Genomic DNA, 11668 nt, shown 5'->3' with positions numbered 1-11668 from the left:
ATGTATTTTCATGATGGTTTTTAACCTTCGAAACAAATAAACGAACTGAACTGAACTGAACAGAGTTGCAGAGAAATAGAGAGACGGGCGTTTTCAATAAAAAGGTTTTATTGAGCAGTCTTCTTTCTCAAGCAAGAAAAGTGAACTGCTACAATCGTTAGGCAGACTGCAAAGTATAATGCGTACAGCGTAAAAAGTAACATGAAATAATACTGTAAGAGCATTGTATGGTTTCTTAGCCATATAAAAATATATACATAAATAACAATGACTAAAATACTCCACTGGTGCTTCTAAAATACGCCTACCCCAATGTACATAACCTAAGTCTAGTACGCGGGAAGAAGTAAGTATTGTGTAGCATAGGTTTTAGTTTTCTTTGCCAAGAATCTATCCAAGATTTCTCTAGGTTCTAATCAGCTCCAGCCCTTGGTTAGAATGAAGGAGGTCTGGTATCTCAGTCTCAGGATTTGATTTCCCAACACCCCGCAAGGGGAGCTTGGAAACACTGGAGCTGGATTCTCGGCAGGAGAAGAGACAGCTTCCTGATCAGTGCGTCAGCTGGAGGGTCGGCTTCTTTCTGCACTTGCTGTAGCGAGCTGCGTCGGGCAAGTAGATAGTCGAACTTCTCTGAACCACCGTGTCTTGCTAGAGCAAGTGAAGGTATATTAATACCTTAAAGGTGTCTAGGAATTCCATAGTTTGACGTAAAGCCGGGCATAATAACGTCAGGAAAGAACCTCTAGGGAATAGTTGTTCTTTGCAAAGTACATGAGTTCTTGGACAAATCAATATTCAAGCACGGGGAAGTTCCCTGACTGCTTAAGCCGATTTTCCAAGAAATCGTTGTGACGTTTGGTACGGGTGGAAGTAGCCATGCCTGTATTTGGTCTGCATGGGCTATGTCTAAATAAGTTCTTGATTGCTATACCTATATTAGGGCAATGTGAATTGTACCTACATAAGACCATGAATCGGGAAAATTCACTCGGAGCCTAAAACGCCACACAACAGGAGGGAGTCTATGGAGATGAGCCATCATGGAGGTTGGTTTAGCCATCTCTTGCCTCTCTGCTGGGACTTGTGCCATATTGAATTTTAGAGAATCAGTGCTCTCTGGGATACCATTGTTCCACACTTTGGAGGAAATGGTCATGCTCTGGGGTGTTGCCTTGCACCTTATTTGACAGGAGTGCCTTCCTTTGTAACCCCAGAGAACAATGAAAAGGCATCTGAGAGGGGCAGTTCCTCTCAGGTCTTCTTCTTGAAATTGAGAGAAGAAGAAGGATTGCCAAGCTGGAAACTTGATGCTGCATTATCTAGACCTTACATAAACTAAGAGGTCCACAAACATAGAGGTCGAAACGCGTCTGCATCATTTATAGAGGACTAGAGTATAACACACTTGGAAGATAATGTTGAAATAAACATGTGGAGCCAGATTTTGGGAGCCCACCTTGTTTCTATTAATAAATAGACTCTTAACTCTAATAGGACCAAAACATTAGGAATTGCCAAGTAATAAACAGTGCAACTCTGGCAACAAAGTAGGACGCTTATCAGAAGAATTGATATAGGGTCGATGTTTTGAATAACACAATTTATTGTTTATGATTTGAATATATGTATGATATTTGTATTCACAGGCTAGTTGTAAATATTGTATGGTGTATATATTTTTGTGCAAAAATTAAGACATGAAATGTTAGTGACCATTCTTTGTGTATAGACTGCAAGCATACCGAACCAAACATTGCATATAAATAATGAAAAAGGAATAAGACTAGTAGAGTCAATAAAAAGGACTTCTGCTTTCAAAATAAGAGTGCCAGATTTATGGTGTCAGAGGTAAAACTTTTGATAAAATGTGTTATCTAGAACTACAGTCCTATGGATGTACTTTGCTTCAAGAGAAATAAAGAGTTAATGACCAAGCTAGAAACTTGATTTGCACCATCTGGCCCTGCATTCTGACTGATTGCGGCTGCTGCATTATCTGGAACTACAGCCCTTTGAGTGCACCTTGTTTTAAGAGCAATAAAGAGTTGGCTCCTTGCAAGCTACAGGTTAACAGAGCTCACCTGCATCAACTCCACCAAAAGTACCCTGCCTGGAGTGTATCCAGTGGACTTATAAGGGTGTTGTCCAGGTGCTTTGTGGGGATTGTGGTCCCAACCTTTAAAGGACCACTTTGGAGATTCCCAAGCCTTGTATTGTGTTTTGGACACTTTGGACCCTCAAGAGAAACTTCAGAGTTTGGTGAACTTTTGTAAAAAAAAGCTCTAAAGGGTGACTGGACATTCACAGAAAGGCAATCCGGTGAACCCTCGCCGAATCTGCCCTAATGGAGGAGGGTGCATAACATCTGGTGAGAAATCATCCACAAATGTTTCTAAGTGTAAAGGTAAAATCTTGACCGGGGCTTCCGGTTAGTGTATCCAACCAGGGTTCCAACGCGATTGGCCTCAGACTTTGACTTTATCCCGGTAAGAGGCGACCAGAGTTCCAGAAGTGGCACTATTGGTTTCTAAGCACTAGAAAGTGTTTCTTCTTTAAAAATTTAAATCTCTGGTTCTCTACAGTTTATAGATAACAATATTTCCTATTTTTATACATTGGTGTTGGATTTTTATTGTGTGTTGTGGCTTCATTATTTACTGACTTGGTGTTTTTAAATGTTTTACATACCTGCCTCTGAAGTTAAGTCAGCCTGATTGCAGCCAAGCTACCAAGGGTTGAGCATGGGAGTAATTTTCTGAGACCTATTCAGGGCCCTAGATTGTGTTATTGGCCTTATTGCCCTACCAATACTAATAATCCTATTTCCAATATATATACATATATTTGAGCTGATGGGGTTTGCTTTTGAAGGCCATGGAAAGACACTTTGTTCAGGGGTTTTGTGCTATCGTCCGCCGGGCAATGCACCCTCCCTCCCCGATTTCATTGATCTGATCTACGATCTCTCGAACACCCACTCGAAGCTGGTGATTCTAGGAGACTTTAATTTGAGGCCGGGCGGTCCACTGGACAGTGCCTTCTCCACTTTGTGCCAAGCTTGCAACGACATCCAGCTGCATCAGCTGGTTTGTTCTGCCACACATCAAAAGGGAACTCTTATCATATTCTGAAGATTATATAGATAAATTGTTGGAAAATCCAAATAATTTTTTTGTCTCCAACGACATCCCTACTATAGACTTTACACTTAAAGATAAAATCTCTCGCCTGGAACGCCTGGAAAAAAAGTTGGTCCGCACCAGATGGCATGGCCATCTTCTGACACGATATCTCAAAGAGAATATCATTCCAGTGGGGCTCCAGATTAAGATCGAACCGGCCATCTTCGTAGAAGTCCCAAAATTTAAAGAAGGGTTCAGCCACGTTGCCAACAATTGCTCTCGGCATTGGATGGTCTTGGGGGTGGAGACAGCTGCTGACCAAGTCCAAGTTATTAGTGCTGAGATCAAGATCCTGAAAGCGGAAATAGCAGCCGACGCTAATTTTGCAAACGCCAAAGAAACCCTCAACAACTTGGAAGCCACTCTCAAGGATTTCGACTTAACCACACAAAATCGTAAACTTGAGAAACTAGCCCGAGACATAAGGCTGTACGACAAGAAAAAGACCTACCCGTACCTCCAGGAAGACTATTTCCGCCAGGACGGCCAGGGCCGCTTCACTAATCGGGGGCGAGGTTCCTACAGAGGGAGACGGAACTATCAGACTTTCTCGGATTCCTCCTATAGCTCTGAAGGAGAACACGAACAACCTGGTCCAAGCAACCAATACAACTGCCCAGACTACGGACATCAGCAGCAACAACACCAATACAATCCTTTTTTGGGTCAGCGCCAATGGTCATGGCGTCCCCCTCGAGGTCGGGGCAACAACTGGCCCAGAGGCAACCAACGTGGATTTCAACCAAATGCAGGCAATTGGGATGGAGGTCGTGGTCAACCACAAAAACAGGTTCAGTTCCAATCAGAACAACACGGAGAACGGGTTACCCGAAACAAAACATACAGATGGTGAATGATACCGACGGACGTTTTGAAATGAAACTATTGGGTGGTGCCCCCCCATCGCCTAGTAGTCCTGTTGTTAACATCTCAAAACAAACTCTCAGTGATAATGAAATCAAAGTATTGGAGAAAGGACTATCATATGTTCCCACGAATAACCCTGACAACTTCACCATCCGCGCAGAACTTTACCAGTTTTTTCGCAAGGTGAGGCTTAAGTATTTCTTTCGAAATTCGGAACCGAGAATGCAACCATCGGTAACCGGCCTCAGACCCCCCTCTACTTTTGTCCCCTTTAATAGCACCTTGTCACACAAGATTCTGGCATTTGAGGAGGTAGTATGGCGTGATGTTCAACTACTTTTAGGTACCAAAACGTATGTCCGGTATAATACAAGCAAAGAAGAGAAGGCTGCCTTACAATCACTTGCCTACAACGACCAAGTGGTTATCAAACCGGCGGACAAAGGGGGAGCCATTGTTGTCCAAGACTTGTGCTCATACGAATCCGAGGTCCTGCGTCAACTCAATGATGGAGTCAGCTATCAACTTTTGCGAGCTGACCCTTCGAAGGCGGTTGCACTTGAAATTCTTGAAATAACCAAAGCGGGACTGGATCTGGGTTTCCTTTCTGAATTGGAATTCAATTTTTTGAACCAAAAACATCCCCGGTTAGCTACAATCTATACGATCCCCAAGATCCATAAAAGTATGAACAACCCACCGGGTAGACCGATTGTATCTGGATGTGGTTCTATACTTGAACCCCTAGGCAAGTACATTGACTTCTTCTTGAAACCATTGGCGGAATCCACCCCCACTTATCTTCGGGACACAATGCATACGATCAGTATTGTTGAGAAGTCTCCCTTTGACTGGCGACATGCGACGTGGTGTCGCTTTATACATCAATCCCGCAACAAGAAGCATTGAACGTAATAACACGATGCTTACAACGACGCCCGGCACCGGTCCAAGTACCCACTGAATTCATCGTGTTCTTGCTCCGGATTGCAATGACTAAAAACTTTTTTATTTTCAAGAACAAGTTCTATATCCAAACGTCCGGTGTAGCAATGGGGGCTCCCTTTGCTCCAGATGTAGCCATTCTATATATGGCCGCATTTGAGGAGGACACCATACTCAACTCAGTAAATCCATTTAGAGACCAACTTGGTCTCTGGATGCGTTATATTGATGATATTCTCATGATTTGGAATGGTAACCGAGACGATCTGATGTCCTTCTTTAACTGGCTAAATCATCAATCTGACTTCTTGAAGTTTACAATGGAATCCGACAACCATAGGATAAATTTCCTTGATCTCACCATCTACGAGGATGCAGGAGCCCTACTTACGAAGCTCTATCGTAAACCAGCAGAGAGGAATTCCCTGCTGTTGTACGACAGCCATCATCCCAGAGCCCTGCGGGATAATCTGCCGTTCGGGCAATTTCTCCGGATTCGTAGAAACTGCTCAGATCGTGAACATTACCAGATGGAATCTGATGAGCTCACTAATCGACTGTTGGCGAGAGGATATCCCAGACGTCTAATCAAGCAGTCCAGAAAAAGAGCTTGGTTCTATCCTCGTGAGGAACTACTATCTCCTAATACCAATAGGAATCAACAGGAAAAGAGGATTGTTTGTGTTACCACTTTTAACACTAAAAGCAACCAGATCAAACGGATTATAAATCATCACTGGCAATTGATATCGGACGATATCGACCAACCGTCAGTACCTCTACATGCCTTCAAAAAAGCCAAGAGTGTGAAAGATTTCGTGGTCAGATCCTTGTTACCGACACCTCAGGATCCCACGATAACAACTCTGTGGAACCTGCCTCCCGTGACCGGCCACTCTAGATGCGGAAACTGCAAAGCCTGTGAGACCACCATTCAGGGAAAAGAATTCCAACACGATCAATTGAAAATTCAGCTGAAGGCACAGACGAACTGCAATTCTTCGAACGTTATATATGCGATACTTTGTCCATGCCAACAGATATACATAGGCCAAACACAGCAGAAAATCAAGGTGCGCATTCTCCAACATATGAGCAGAATCAGGTGTGAGGTACAGGGGGCTCCCTTGGTTGAACACTTCAGCGCTTCCTCACATTCACCAGACAGCCTCAGATGGGTAGTAATAGAGACAGCGATTCTGGGACCCCGGGGTGGTAATATCTCAAGCATCCTTAACACCCGGGAATTGAAATGGATGTTTTTCTTTAACTCCATTGAAAAGGGGCTCAATGAGCATGACAGCTCCTTCTCTCAGCTGGCCACCTTGCCCTGATTATGTAATCAATTCAACGTATGATACTATGGCCTTTACCCTTATGCTAGAGGTACGCCATTCAGTTACTGTATTGACACTGATTTTCTGGTATTTTGTCTATGTTTTCACTGTGTGTTTTTCCTATGTGTTTGATGTCATCAACATCGCTCCACCAGTGGCCTTTACCCTCTTGTGAGAGGTACGCCAGTCACTCATAGATTGCCTCCACCAGTAAAATATGGATGTTTGTTATATTAGGCTTCGAAGGATTAACTGGCCTTACCCTCGTGTGAGAGGTACGCCGGTTACTCATAGATTGCCTCGACCAGTAAAATAGAGATGTTTGTTATATTAGGCTTCTAAGGATTAACTGGCCTTACCCTCGTGTGAGAGGTACGCTGGTTACACCAAAAATGCCATGAATAGACACACGATTTTATCACCCGCCAAAATATTCACCCTTTCGCGAGGGGTATGCCAGCGATCCCCTCTGGCACGTGATATGTTATACCTGCTTATTTGCATCAACACCAACAAGCTTTTTGAATTTTGTTGTCCTCTTGTAACCCTGGTGTGTATTAGTTGAATTTTCCCAAAATTATTGTCTATTCAAACTTCCACGTGGTCTCATTGAATGCTACCACTGAGTAGCACAGTAATTTTCCAGTATCATTCCTGCACGCGGTATCCTAGCAACCGCTAAACAGTCTTTCGTTTAGCTCCATACTAGCTCGAGTCATCATGTGACTCCGTTACCACAGTAACTTAAGGAATCAGGAATCGAAAATCGCCATTGCGAACTCGTGCGGATTCCCAGCCAGATTAATTCGGCCTCCGGTAAGCTGGTTATGTGGCATGTCCTGGCTGTTAGCGTTTATTTCACAACGTTAGAAGGAGCGCCCCCTCATAATCACACTCTCCTTTTTACTTAACGCACAGATCTGTTCGACGATCTAATCTGACTCCGAACGCTGTCCTCGGACTGACGGGGTAAGTGCCTCCGGGCTCTCTGCCTGTCTGCCGTAATGAATGCATGATGTGTCGGTCCCGACGTGTATCAACTTGTCGAACAAAACCCCCCCCCTTTTTCTTGTACATTTCCTCACAGGAACATCAAACAGGATGTCCCCTCAACTTTGCCAGATCCCAAATCGGTCTCAGTAAGGTAATGACATATATTCCTTTGTATACGTGTCCGGAATTGTCATGCCGGTTACACCCCATCTGGTTACGGACTACTAATTGTCTACGTTCCCTTTTTTAAATATACTTTACCATTCACGGGGTAATAATCAACTAATGACACCCGTTAGTCAGGGGGTCACTATACGTGATGCACACACAGCATTTCACGCTTTTATTCTGTAATGTATGCCACCATTCACGGTAATGTGAACAACCTATTTTTGGCATCCCACAATCCGGGTGTCATAACGTCTTTCTACATTGGTGTATGTTCCCGTCTATCGTAATTTGAACCGTGTGCTTTCCTTTATCCAAATCAATGTAATTCAATTCCTTGAGTTTAATTCGTATAATAATACAAGACATTATATATCGACATAGGTGGTCTGCCCCAACTCCCTTGTCCTGAAGAAGACCCCACCGCAAGGATTTAATAGGACCTGCAATTTTGAGAGGGTCGAAACGTCGACAGCCATTTAAAACGTCAACTCCACGGCCCAACCGTTCATATACTGTACTGTGTGGAGTATGATGTAGTCTTGATTAGTAATCTAAGTTCTTTTGGTTTTTCTTGTACATTGTGTGTAACTATCAAAACTATTGTGGCTTGAAGTTTTGATTATTCTGTTACCCTAACCCTTCCTTATCACAGTATCCTCACATCATCACGCACTCCCCCTCCCTCCGGGGCATTGCTCCACCTGTCCATTTTTAATACGTGATTATTGTTGCTATTTGTTATTCATCCCCATTGTGATTAAAACATGGTGGTTTGATTCAATGTCTATGTGATTGCGTTTTGTATTATGTTATAATTTGTGTTCTTCATCCTTATGGGACCCCTTCCTCATAACACACATCGGAAGGGTCACGCTTTGGATCTTGTATTTGGAGACGCTCAACTAGTGACGGTGAATGGCATCTTCTGCCAGTATTGGACGGATCACTCATTGGTTGCCTTCTCCCTTCACGTGGAGGATTATATCTCGGCGGAGGCTGGGTCCAGACAGGCCAAGCTGAGCAGGCCCTGGTCCCGCCTGTTAAAATCTACGCCCTTGCCACGCTTACTACCGGACAATTTTAATTTGAGTAATTCGTCTGAAGAGAGTTATACTTCCTTATGTCGATCCATCTCGAACTCTTTGGACAAGGTGGCACCACTCCGCAGATCTAGGGGTAGACTGAATCGGGCTTGCCCCTGGTACACGGATGACCTGAGGCAGTTAAAGCTGCGCTGTAAACGTGCTGAAAGGGCATGGAGGAAGCAGTACTCTGACTCGTTGAAGGCCATTTTTAGACAGTTATTGCAGGAATATAAGGCACAGATCAAGGTGGCTAAGGCGTCCTATTTGGAAGCCACCTTGAATCAGGCCTCTAACAAGTCACAAGCACTGTTTAAAATTGTCAGAGACCTGACCCATCCTTCATGTGCGGCCAATAATATACCTGCATCGCAGGTTTTGTGCGACTCCCTGGCGAGTGCCTTCGAAGAGAAGATTGCCAAAATCTTGGAAGGTTTACAGAGTCCAATATCCACCCCCTCTGATCTGGGAGCTCCGGATAGCTCGCCCAGTCGACCCCAGCTGAATGGCACTGCTCTCAGTCTGGGAGCTCCGGAGGAGTCACCTAGTCGACCCCAGCCGCATGGTCGTACTCTTAGCTTGGGAGCTCCGGCGGTCTCATCCAGTCGACCCCAGCTGAGCCGTCATGTTCTCAGTCTGGGAGCTCCGGATGTCTCAGTCAGTCGACCCGGAAGGAGCGGGCCTGTCTCCGGTCTGGGAGGTCCGGGCACCTCGCCCAGTCGACCCCAGCTGAGTGGATATGCCCTCAGTTTGGGAGCTCCGGACGTTGTGCCCAGTCGACCCCAGCTGAGCCGTTTCCCTACCCCCTCCTTTGAGGAGTTTCGTAGTGTGGCACAAATGGTGTCATCTGGCTCCCCTTTGGATCCACTGCCACCAAAATTTTGGAAAATATTTCAGGACAAACTTTTCCATCCTTTGTATTCCATCTGCCTCCAGTCGTTTGACACCGCAACGGTTCCGGAGTGTTGGAAACTGGCAACTGTGTCTCCCCTCCTTAAGAAATCCAGCTTGGACCCCGCCTGCTTGTCTAATTACAGACCGATTTCCTTGCTCCCCTTCCCCATTAAGATCATGGAGAAGTTAGTGACCCGCTCTCTGTCTGGCTTCCTGGAAGATAACACCTGGTTCGATGAGGTACAGTTTGGTTTTCGCCCAGCACACGGGACGGAATCGGCGCTGGTGACCGTGCTTGACAACTTACGTTCGCGGGTCGACAGTGGGCGGGCAGCCTTTTTGGTGCTGCTCGACATGTCGGCCGCGTTCGACACGGTCTGCCATCGTATCCTCATCAGGAGACTGGAAGAGTGCGGGGTCACGGCAGGGGCAAGGGACTGGTTGGTCTCCTATCTGAATAACCGGCAGCTGGTGGTGGCGCTGCCTTCTTTCAGTTCGGAGGTGCGGAGAGTAGGGCAGGGGGTACCGCAGGGCTCGGCTATCAGCCCTATACTCTTCAATCTTTACCTCCGACCTCTGGTCCAACTAATTAAATCATTTGGCATCTCCGCATTTAATTATGCGGATGATACCCAGTTGGTCTTTTCGCTGGAAGGGAAGAACGCGATTCCGTTGGAGGCGTTTCACAGCGGACTGGCTCCGGTCCAATTCTTTGCAGTTCAATAGTACAAAGACCGAGGTGCTGTACTGCTCCATGGACCGGATTCCTCGTGATCTTCCGGAGAATTTTTGGCCTCCGACCTTCCCCGAAATTGTGTCAGCTGCTGAGTCGGCACGCAACCTGGGGGTGATTTTTGGCCCCAACTTGCAGCTGGATATGTACGTGAATAAGACCACATCCACGTGCATGACGCTGCTTCGTATGCTGTGTAAAGTTCTGCCCCTTCTCCCCGAGCAGGCCAGGCCCGAAGTGGTGCGTGGTACCATCTTGAGTCGTCTTGACTATTGTAACGCGCTGCTTCTGGAGGCTCCAAAAACACTGCTGGGGAAGTTGCAGCGGGTCCAGAACTTGGCCGCCAAGCTGGCTCTTTCCCGCCCCCCTCACAGCTCCTCATCAGCAGCCCTACGAGACCTACACTGGCTGCCGGTGCACCTACGTATTTGTTACAAAGCTGCATGCTTAGTGTTCAGGGCGGTGCATGGACAAGGCCCGGTCCCATTGCAGAATATGTTTGTCTGGTACTCCCCTGCGCGGTCCTTGCGCTCTTCTTCGGATCACCTGCTCGTGGTACCGAGATTCCAGAGAGTGAGGATGGGGGGCCGCTCGTTTAGTGTTGCAGCGGCCAAGCTCTGGAACTCGTTACCACTGCCCCTAAGAAGCCAAAGGGACCTCCACCCGTTTAGAAAAGCTCTGAAAACACATCTCTTCCCAAGGGTTGCCTGAGCAGCGTATATGGTGTGAACGTCGATTCAAGCGCCAGGATGCCCTTGGGGTGACAGGACCGCGCTATATAAGTATACATACAATACAATACAATACAATACAATGTCAATTTTCATTCATCACATGATTCAATTTAAATCCTTCAAACAGTGTTGTTGTGCAATAATATTCATTAACATAAAAGAGGGCAATGAAAGTCCAACCAAGTGAATACAAAGGCAGCCATCTTAGAGTGATTTCAAGCCGAGCAACTACGAATGTCTAGTCATATCTAGTTCATTACAATATAAATCTCCCGCTGCTACATGATTGCTGATATATCGGGGAGGGAGAAATAAGGGGGGTAATAGCAAATCATACCTTACCGACATTTGTGAGAGCCAATGATAAGAAAAATAAAATACAATTTTAACAAACAACAGAACACATATGTCATGGTTGATACTTGCTAACGGATCATGTGCGTGAATCTCAATTCAATCACTTTAAGATAAACATTGTACCTGTTATCCATTCCTCATGGTGATCCGCCCAGGCGACACGCTTCTTCCACCAGCCCATGAAAAGATTTGCCTAGCTGGGGGCGAAGCACGTGCCCTTGGTGGTCCCCTGTTACTGTTGGTATAATTGCTCAGCAAAGGTAAAGATATTATTGATCAAACAAAACTTTGTCATTTCTAAAAGCATGAGATTATGGTCACTAAATTTAAGCTGTCTTTTATCCAAAAAACATTTCACTGCTTCTAATCCTTT

The sequence above is a fragment of the Lissotriton helveticus genome, chromosome 8, assembly GCF_964261635.1.
Source record: "Lissotriton helveticus chromosome 8, aLisHel1.1, whole genome shotgun sequence".
NCBI classification, from domain to species: Eukaryota; Metazoa; Chordata; class Amphibia; order Caudata; family Salamandridae; genus Lissotriton; species Lissotriton helveticus.
This window is presented reverse-complemented; position numbering follows the sequence as displayed.